Source organism: Apium graveolens, chromosome 4 (assembly GCF_009905375.1).
Source record: "Apium graveolens cultivar Ventura chromosome 4, ASM990537v1, whole genome shotgun sequence".
NCBI classification, from domain to species: domain Eukaryota; kingdom Viridiplantae; phylum Streptophyta; class Magnoliopsida; order Apiales; family Apiaceae; genus Apium; species Apium graveolens.
Genome location: NC_133650.1, coordinates 257174014 through 257185920, shown reverse-complemented (window position 1 = coordinate 257185920; position 11907 = coordinate 257174014).

Genomic DNA, 11907 nt, shown 5'->3' with positions numbered 1-11907 from the left:
GAACTTCATTTTATAATATAAATAAATTTTAATAAGAATTTTAAATATAAGTTAAAATATTTATAAAAACGGCTTTTTATATTAAATTTTAATATTGACATATTTTCATTAAATGCACATTAAGATAATAACGACGTCAAAGAATTAAATGAAACAATTAGATTTAAATTAAGTATATAATTAAAAAATATATAACAAGTTGTTTTGAATTTAATTTTGATAGAATTATATAATTTTGGAATTAATAATATAAACTAAAATTTGAAACTCAACTAATTATTATTATTTGAAAATTTTAAAGTTATTGTTTTATAGCTATAATAATAAATTTAATTTTTAATATAATTTGTGAAATAAGAAATTTAGATTAGTTAATATTTTTTTCTAAAATTCTCATTTAACCCCTTACTTTTTTAATAAATGTCGAGGGGTGCTTTAATTGGCGGGTTGAAATAGGGGTGCAAGCTGAGTTTCCTATAATATACGCTTGGTACATATTTGATTTTAAAACAAAATAAGAGGGTACAAATTTCATTTAACTCTATTTTTATATTAATATATTTTGATATAAAGAATTAAAAAAAGAATAATATTTTTTTAGGCTTGAGGGTTAAATTGGTAATTGTTTCACCCAAAAGTTGAAAAGTAATATTTTTTAAAAGCAGGGGATATGGTTGAGCAACGGGTCATAACCGGACCGAACCGAACCGGAACCGAAAGAACCGAGAATCGAAATAGCAATATTTCAATAACCGAACCGGACCCGTTTATATGTAAGAACCGAACCGGAACCGAACCGTAAATTTCGGTTTGATTCGGTTCCGAACCGAAAGAACCGAAGTTATATTTTATTTCATATTTATTTATTTTGCATATTATTTTATATTCAAACTTTTTAAATTTTGACTAATTTTTATTATTTATTAAGGGTAATTTAGTAAAAATAGATTTTTGTTAGTGGTGGGTCATTTTAAATTCGATTACTTTCTAATATTTAAGAAGAAAATCATTTATAAAATATTCAAAACTCCATATATATTTACAGAAATGAGGAATACAATAAAAATCATATTTTCTTAAAACTTATTAAAATATTATAAATAAGAAAATATAATATGTAATATATATACATATATTTACATATATATTTTTAGATTTATTCTTTTATATACGGTTCGGTTCGGTTCGGTTCTTACAGTTCTAGTATGTTGAGAACCGAATCGACCGAGAATCGAAATTTTTAGAAAAACAAAAACCGAACCGGATCCGAATTAGTGAAAAACCGAACCGGAACCACAATTTTTGATCGGTTCGGTTCTCGGTTCTGAACCGGGAAATGCTCACTCCTAGCAGGGGATGCTTGCTTTATGTGACAAATCCTTTTAGGTCAAAAACACTTTTCACAACTTTTAAATTTTATCAAATAATTTTTAAGATGCTTTTAAGAAAAAAAATGATGTTGCGTGCATCATAAAAACACAATTTTAACTCTTCCCTCCTAAATTAGTGATATAATGACAGGGAAATTAATAAAATTATATTTCTTCACGTATGATATATAAAATAGAGATAAAATAAGTAACATAACTTATTAAAAATTACTTTTTTGTATCGAAAAGTGTATAGGAACATCTATTTTAGTATTTAAAATTTTTACTAATTTTTCAGGATTTACCGTATTAGAATTACAATTAGAATGTACAAGTACGAATTAGCTATGTAATAAGACTTGCTTAATTATTCAATAAAACATGGATATATTTTTTATTTTTTTTACACGAACATGGATAAAAAGTTTATACTAGCAAATTGAGACAAGTCTATTTGGGCTTCAACATGTCATCCTGCTCTAAAAATGTCCCTTCAATTATTCAAATGGACTTGCAAAACTGGTAATAGAAACCGGACCGTAATAAGACCCATTTAGATACCAAAGATTTAGGCCTATATACATGGGTCCATCATATAGTCTTAGCCACATTATTGATGATTCCATAAAATATTAAAACCGAGTGTGCTTAATAGTGAATTAGCACAGTGCCCATCTGTACTGAACCAAGTTAACAAATCAAAACGGACTTTCGAGCACACTTATCCGATGAAATTCACACTTCAATGTCTATATATTCTTAATTACTACTCCTTAATTTACCCATTTTCCAAATGGGTACTCATAACCCATATTAAGTATAAAATCACTATATACATGGATATATTCACAAAATTTACCCAATGTGTAAATAAATTTATCCATGACTTATATTAAGTATAAAATCTATATATCCATGAATATATCCATATAAGTTTACCCATTTTTTTTACCCATCAAAACACTAAACGTGAAAAAATTTTGAATTTTAAAATTTAAACATCTTATCTAGGGAAAGATTTGCATGATTTTCTCAAATATGTTACAACACTAATTTAATGATAATTATTGGTTTCCTTATTCTCTCTCATTCTTTATTTACACATTCAATAGTTTTTTTCGTAGATAACCCGCAGCCGCTACCCTTTGAGTGCGCACTGGTTAAACTCTACGGGTTCACGCAATAGCCTGCAAAGAAGTGTTGATGCAATTGGCAATGATGGAGGAAGCTAATGCTAGAGGAATGAATTGAAGTTCAATTGTAATACCGTATTTCAGTGTTAGTGTAGGTGATTTTTGCTAATTTATAGTCCGTTGCTTAGTGAGCTTCAATTTTCTAAATTATGACCAAGTAATGTAAGATTGTAATAGTAAAGTAAATAGTGGGTGGGTTCTTCTTTAGTATATTTGGTCCAAGAGTATGTGAGACTACATGCTATGTTTAATAATTGTATTGGTATCTTCTTCGTGAGTTTTGAACTATCAGGACTTATTGTATTCTATTTTTAATATATCAATTGACTTTATAAAAATAGGACGTTTTCATAGTTACTGAAATTGCAAAGTATATAAATAATAAATTTAGTACAAGTAGATTCATTTTTACATTTTATTGAAAAAATCAAATTAAAAAGTATCATAGTATATAAATAATAAATTTAGTTTATATGCATACTTTTTATTGTATTTAACTAATAAAATTATTAAGCTCATTCAAATTATGTACAAAAAAATATTATGAAGATAAAAGTGCAATATTAAACTATGAAAAGTTTGGATAAATTATGTAACCTTATGTAATATTGATTTTGAGGTCAATTATCTTTTGATATTAAAATCTCAAATATAGAATGAATTAATGAAAATCTCAAAAAATTTAAAAAAGAGATATTGTGATATTTATATGATATTTTTATGCATTTCAAAATATATGCATACACAGTTTACATTTTCAAAAAAAATTATATTTATCTGCATTTCAAAATCATTGTTATATTTTATGTAATTTTAATTTTTTTTACAGCAAATTATGTCGAGAAAAGAAATATTTTAATTTTATAATATTTTTTCTAAGAATTAATTTTATAATGCTTGAAATAGGAGGTGTCAATGTTAGGTGAATATAGGTAATATTAAATTGAATTTTAAATAAAAAAATTCCGTTAGAAAAATAATTTTAATGCACTAATGTTTACTTTTGTAAATTACATATATCAAATATAACATAGTGGTTGTTAATTAACATATTTTAAAATAACTTAGGTAGAGTATTTATATATGTATTTTTTCAAAGTTTAAAGTGTGAGGTATTGCCATGACGAGTAATATTGAACTAAATTGTATATCAAAATTCAGCTATTTTGATATACTTTTCATTTGTCTATAGTATATATTTAACTTTTGACAATTAATGTAATTTATATAATTTAATTATTTTTTACATCAAACTGTGTCGAGAAAATAAACATTTTGATTTTATTATTTATTTTTGAATAATTAATTTTATAATTTTTAAAATTGGAGGTGTGAGTTTAGGTGGCTATCACTAATATTAAAATGATTTTTTAACAAAAAATTTTGTTGCAAAATAAATTTAATGCCCTAATATATATTTTTGCAAATTGTATACATCAATTATAATATAATAGTTGTCAAATAACATATTTTAAAATAACTTATGTAAAGTATATATATATATTTTTTCAAAGTTTAGAGTGCGAGGCTGGGTGATATTGAACTAAATTGTATGCTATTTTGAATATAACTATATAATTTTTGTTTGTATATATTTAACTTTTGATAATTAATTTAATTTTTTTAATTTTAAAATATTTTAATTTTATTATTTTTTTTAAGAATTAATTTCATAATGTTTAAAATTGGAAGTGTCAGTTTAAGGTGGATATCAGTAATATTAAAATAATTTTTTAATAAAAAAATTTTGTTGTAAAATAATTTTAATGCACTAATGTTTTACTTTTGCAAATTGTATACATCAAATATAACATAGTGATTTTCAATTAACATATTTTAAAATAACTTATTTCAAAGTTTAAAGTGTCAGGTGTGTGACACCGAGTAATGTTGAACTAATTGATATGTTTAACAATTGTATTAGTATTTTCTTCGTGAGGTTTGAACTATCAGGCTTGTTGTGTTCTATTTTAATATATTAATTGACTTTGTAAAAAAAGAACTTACATAAATTGCATAGTATATAAATAATAAATTTAGTACAAATTTATACATTTTTATATTTAATTGAAAAAATCAGATTAAATAGTATCATAGTATATAAATAATAAATTTAGTTTATATGAAGACTTTTTACTGTATTTAACTAATAAAATTATTAAGTTCATTCAAATTATGTATAAAACAATATTGGATAGATAAAAGTGCAATATTAAACTATGAAAAGTTTGGATAAATTATGTAACATTATGTAATATTGATTTAGAGGTCAATTATCTTTTGATATTAAAATATCAAATATTGAATGAATTAATGAAAATCTCCAAAAATTTAAAAAAGAGATAGTGTGATATTTATATGATATTTTTATACATTTCAAAATATATGCATACACAGTTTATATTTTTGAAAAATTATATTTATCTGCATTTCAAAATCATTTTTATATATTATATAATTTTAAATTTTTTATAGTAAACTATGTTGAGAAAAGAAATATTTTAATTTTATAGTATATATTTCAATAATTAATTTTATAATGCTTAAAATAAGAGGTGTTAAGGTGGATATCACTAATATTAAAATGATTTTTTTATAGAAAAATTCCGTTAGAAAATAATTTTAATGTACTAATGTTTGCTTCTGTAAATTGTATACATCAAGTATAAGTTGTCAATTAACATATTTTAAAATAACTTATATAGAATATTTATATTTTTTTCAAAGTTTAAAGTGTGTGGTGTCGCCTAACGTGATGGCGGGTAATATTGAACTAAATTTTATATCAAAATTTAGCTATTATTTTGAATATTTTAATTTTATTATCTTTTTTTTTGAAGAATTCATTTTATAATGTTTAAAATTGGAAGTGTCACTTTAAGGTGACTATCAGTAATATTAAAATTGTTATTTCTAGAGAACTAACAATGAGATTTACAGAAGGGGGGTTGAATGTAAATCTCAAAACTTTTTCAAGTTTTGAGCAGTTTATAAAGACTGTGTGTTCAAGATGAACAAGTATGTGAATTGCTTTAAGCTGATACATACAGATATATATTCAAACACAAATGTAAAGAACACAATAAACCTTTAAAAACTTTTCTGGTGGATTTGTTGTTCCACCAGAGATGGTATTTCAGAAATTCTGTGATCTAAGAATTTGATCACAGCTGCATCCTAGTACAAACTAGATAATTTTTCTCTCAAGATTTTTCTAAACAACTCTGGAAAAATTCTTATCTAATTACTAGCTACTACTTGGTTTATATATTACCAAGTTTACAAGTGAAGACAAGGATATAATAAAATAATAAAGTAAGATCTCCACTTGTTTCTTCTCCAGTTCACTCCAGTACTTTGTTGACTTAATGTCTCTTTATACTAGAGTAGAACGGCTGCTTTTTCTGATGTTCCTGAAATTAGGCTGCCACATTTCAGTTATCTCTGTTCACCCACGTGCCTCTGTTTGTAGGTACAACTACCACTTATCAACGGTTAATCAACAGAACATCCGTTGAAGCTTTCATCCGTTGATGCACTCATCCGTTGAAGGATGTTATCCGTTGAAGCTTTAGAGACATCCGTTGAAGCTTAGCTTCTCATCCGTTGAAGGTCTTTAAGTCATCCGTTGATACCACTTCATTTATACAAAATTACAAGGCATGAAATATTTACAATTGGCCTTCCTATCTGCATATCTTCTAGTAGTCAACATGACTCATAGTTTCTCTCAACTTCTAAGAATTACATCTTAAATACAGAGACTGAAATATGCTACAACACTAGACTTATTTCTAAGTAAAGCTACACCATCAACGGATAGCCAAAGTGGTCTTATCCGTTGAGGCTACAGACACTTAATTTCTACTTAAGTGTTTTGTTAAACATATCATCAAACTAATGCACATATATTCCTAACAATCTCCCCCTATTTATGTCTATAAGAATTGTAGGCATAAATTCAGGGTTAACTTGATGATAACAAAACACTTAACAGATATATGAATTGAAACTAAGTAGAAATTTGAAAATGCTGCAAAAATGTATGTACTAGGAGGAAATTGAAGATTTACAGTATTTCCAAGGATACTCCTTTAGCCTGAGCATATCATCTTTTTCTTCTTTGTTCCCTGGTTTTCTTTCCTAGCCCTTTGTCATTTTCCTCAATTTGGAGTTGGAGTTGTCTGAAGAATTCAGCTTCATCTTCAACACTGACATCCAACTTAGATTGCATTTCCTTGAGAGTTTCATTGCTGGCAATCTTGAGTTGGTCTTCAAGTCTGAAAAATCTTCTGACTCCTTTATCATCTCTAAATTCCATCAACCAATGAGGTGATTTGTGAATTGTAATTCCCCTTTCTTGAATGAGTAAAGTCCTGGGTAAAGCATTGGGCTCCCTCCAAGTTTTCCTTATATTGGCAATCTTGTTGAGAATTTCAGTCTTGGCAGTTCTGGTAAAGCCAGAATCCTTTTGTATAGCTGAAAAGACTCTAATCAAGGTAGAGTAGCCTTCATTCAGAATCCTGTGGAGAGGCCATGTTCTTTCCCCAGCTCCTTTGTATCTAAACACTAATCTCTCTGGTAGCTGTCTGTAAGCAGCTATTCCTCTTACATCCTCCAGCTCATCCAGATAGAGTTCAATGTCTGAAATTTCTTTTATGTCACAGATGTGAACATAATCATCTTTAGAAATGGATGGCTTAGGCTTAGGCTTTTGTTTTTGAGTGAATTTCTTAGAGGTTATGGGAGGTGTAGATTTGGGTTTTCTTTTCTGTTTCTTTGGTAGTGGAAGAGTGGTTAGAAATGTAGGCAATTTGATGGTGTCCCAATCAATAGGTTCCTCTTTTGGAATGATTGGTTCACCATGGATGTTTATAGTGGGATTAGCAACAAGAGGTTCAGGTATGGAAGGTAGTGGTTTAGATATAGATTTGGTTACTTCAGTATTATCTTCACTCCTTCTATGTGCCTTGGCCTTTCTTCTGTTTCCCTTCTGCCATTCCTCTCTTTCTTCCATACTCTCACCAAATATACTCCCAAAAACCTCATCTAGGTTTGCAATCTTGTCTTCACCCCTGACTTCAATTCCTTTCTCTTCTTCAACTTGACTTGACTTTAGCTGTTGTTCAAGCTTTGCTTGTGCTCTTTTGTCAGCCTTTAGTTGCTTGGCTTCTTCCTTCTTGGCTATTGAGAATTTGGGATGTCCTTGCATCACACATATGCTCTTTCCCTCTCTAGAGATAATAGCCCTATTTCTCCTTACAGCCTCATCCATGGTCTCTTTGAGATAAGCAATACTCCTACCTAAAAGCTTGTTCTCATCAGCTTTTGGAGGAGGAAAGTCCACTTCTTTTAAAGGATTCTTTGTAGAGTCCTTATTGGATCTTTTATTGGGCTTGAGAATTATAGCTTGTAGTTCTTTGGAAGAAGCTTCTCCATCCTTATGTCTCCCTACTGGCTTGAGCTCCATGTTGATTGGTTCAATCTTTGTGCTATATTTCACAGATGTTGATTTATCTTGTGTAGAGCCAAACAACAGTTGCAACCTTTCATCAATTCTCCTCCTTTGCTCTTTCACTTGAATTTCAGCTGCTGCTAGCTGAATCAAATCAATTCCATCAGGCTTTCCTTTGATTTGAATGATTGGAGAAGTAGTGATGGCAGGAACTAGCACTTTAGATATTTTGATTTTTGTAGATGGCTCTCCTTCCCCTTCCCTTTTACTCTCCCCCTTTTTGTTATCATCAAGGAGAGGGGTCAAGCCTTGTGCTTTTGCCAGCTGCATTAGGAGACTGGTTTGAGATTGTTGGTTGTGAAGAATGGTGGCCACAGAATCTTCAATAACTTGAACTCTGTCTTCCAACTTGGCCAGCCTTTTCTCAGTAACTGATTCCTTTTTCAATCTCAAAACCAAGTCCTGCAATGTACCATAGGGCATGACTGAATCCAATTTTTCAGAACTGTAGGATTTCAAGTCAGCAATATCCTTCCTGAGATCATCCATACTCAGATTCTGCTTTACTTGCTGCAACTTCATGAGATGCAGTGAGTCCAGGTGAGCTTGAAGGATAGCCTTGATACTTGTATGTGAAGTGTTCTGAATGGCCTGTTGAATAGTGTTGATTTGTTTGACTAAGGAGACATTGAATTCCCCTGATCTATACTCCTTTGTCAAAGCCCATTCAGGTAGATTTGGAATTGAACTAGGGCCTTCATCTCCCCCTAAGTTCATGCTTCCATCAAAAGAAACAGAGTCATCATCATCAGAATTTACTCCAAATTCCTCAGATGGCTCACCAGCTGTAGAAGGCATCTTGGTAATAGCAGCTTTATCCCTTTGAAGAGATTCTGTTGTGTGTACTAGATGTAGTGTCTTTTCTGCCTCCTCATTGCCCTGAGCAGCCAACATTTGATAGGCTGACACAGGATGAGTAAAAGTGTCAGCATCCAAGGAAATGTTATCAATTACAGCTTTGTAATGTTGCTGAAATTGTCTTTCCTTTTCAGCATCATCCACAATCATTGACTCACTAGCAATGGCTGGTTCCACCCTTATATCTACTGTACCTGCCTTTCTCTCTTTTTCTCTATTTTCTTGCATCAGGGGCTCCCCCTGGCTCACACAACTCACTCCCTTACCTTCACCTACTAAGGTGGTACTCCTCTCACTTACTTTTGCCATGCTGGAAGAAATAGCATGCATTTTTGAGCTCTCAATCTCTCCTTTTGCCTGGGAGCAACCCAGCCTCTCACTCAAATTTTCACTCCCTTCCCTCAATCCTAAGAGTGATTGCACAGTATTCATGTCTTCTACACTTGGAATTGATTCAGTTATGTGTGGAGAGACTATCAACGGATGTGGAATATCCGTTGAAGGTGAAACTGATGTTATCAACGGATAACTGCTGTTAAGCTTATCCGTTGAAGAGCAACCACTTGTCAACGGATGAGTGATATCCGTTGAAGAAGGAAAAGAAGTTGAAATTGAAAGTGATATAACTGTTGAATCTGTGTAGATTGATTTGAGATGTGGTGACACAGATCCTTCAATTATATCTGAAAGAATTTGCGGGTGATCCAATAAATCATCTAAGAGATGATGATCACCTGTATTTGAGTGGGGCTCCTCCCTGAGTTGTAAAGAGGGAGAATCAGGAATTGATGGGAATAACATATCCACATCCAGAGATGGTGATGAAGTGTTTGGTGATTGATGTGTGATTATTGTGAGAGAATGGGGCTGTGACTCCACATTTATTGGAGCCACATCAAACTGAGTTTGAGAAGGCATAGATACAGATGGATGTATCTGTGCAGTGTGTGCACCCTGTGTAGAAGATTGGGTTCTAGCCTTCTTTCTTCTAATAAAAGCTTTTGTTGGTGAGTGTTTGGCTTCAGTGTCCCTCCCTCGTTTGTTCTGTGTTCCTGGTTGGGAACTATTTTCAATAGTAACATCCTTTTGGGAGGATGCAACTAGGGATGTGCTAGATACCTTTTCAACCACCACAGCTTTTTGAGAAACTGTGGCTTGGCTATCTTGGGAAGCACTTAACTCTCCTTCCTTATCCTGGGGGTTTCTTTGATGTTCACCCCTCCCCTCACCACTCACACCCTGTTCACTCCCCTCAGGGTTAATGGTTGGTGTTACAACAGTTGTCTTTTGAGAAACAACAGAGGTGGTTTTCTTTGTCTTTGATTTTGAAAGTTTAGTTTTGGTGACCTTGGTAGAAATCTGTTGGGGCATTGTCACAGATTTCATGGCCACACTAGAAGATAAAGAAATAGAGGGGTTGGAAGAAGTAGGAGTTGTAGAAGCAATTACCTCACCTACCTGAGGTGCATTCATGATTGGTAAATATACCAATGGCACACTGCTGTTGAGATCCATTCTCAATAAATCTGCAAGAACTCTTTTCTCTTGTGCCCAGCACTTGAGTTTATTATTCTCATTGATTATGACCAAACCTTCAGCAACATAGTTAGCCAATAACATAAAGAATCTAGCATAATAGATGTTATTAGGTCTATTAGCTTTGTTACCTAATCTAGTACCCAATTCTAGCATCACATAGTTGCTAAGGTTAAAATACCTATCAGAAACAAGCATATAGAGCATATTAACAAGAGATGAAGTTATGGCATCAAAATTACTAATTTTCCCAGAGAAAACCTTTATAAAGGCATCCCCAAGAAAACTCCATTCTTTCCTAAGGCCTTTTCTTCTAATACTCCCTAAACTAGCAGAGTTAAGAGAATAACCTATGGAATCTAACATGCTGGATACATCATTATCAGTGTGTGGTGTCATGGCATTGTTCTCAGGTAATTTAAAACTTGCTTGTAAATCATCACAGTTAATACAGTGATTTTTACCTTTGAGAGTGAAGGAGATAGTCATATCTATGGAGTTGAACTCAGCAGTTGTCCAAATCTCCTCAACTACTTCACAGTAAATCGTTGGGGCTTCCAGCATTGCATAGCTAAGTTTACAGTTTTTGATGAAGTCCATCATTTTGTGATAGTCTGAATGGGCTTCATTCTTTTCTACCAAAGCTATGAAATTGTTCTTCTCATAGATGAACCCAGATTGAGACATAATTTTCACGACTGGTGCCATTGTTGTGAGTAGAAATTACAGAGAATAACTTGAAGGTTTTGCAGAGAGAAAATGGTAAATGCTTGAAATTTTAAGAAAGCGTAAAGTAAAAATGAAAAATCAGAAGGGCTTATATGCTTTCAAAAAAAAAAAAATTAGTAAAAGATTAATCAATAAGTATATGTTAGTGAATTTCAGCCGTTTAAGAATAAACTGTAAGTATTCAAACAACTACCTTTAAAACCAATACATACAGATGTATGTATGAGTATCAACGGTTAAGAAAATAGAATCAACGGTTGTGAAACACCTGAATCGACTGATGTGACATTTCAACGGATAAGGCAAATTGTCATCCGTTGAAAGGTACTTCAGTTTTATCCGTTGACGGATAAAAATTCCAGAAATGTATTTGTCTTTCAACGGATAATGAATATCCGTTGATAGAGCAATTTTGACTTTCAACGGATAGGAAACATCCGTTGATGGTATAAACTTTGTTAAAAGTCAAATTTGTTCTAGCAACTAATATATTTCAGGCTTCAATTCAAATTGCAATAAGGACATGAATTTTAAGAGTAATTAAGCATACCTAGCTCACTTACTAATCTTGTGAATGTTGATTCATCAAGTGGCTTGGTAAATATGTCTGCAATTTGTTGTTCACATTGGAACAAAATGTAGTTCCACTGTACCATTCATGACATGCTCCCTAATGAAGTGGTACTTGATATCAATGTGCTTGGTT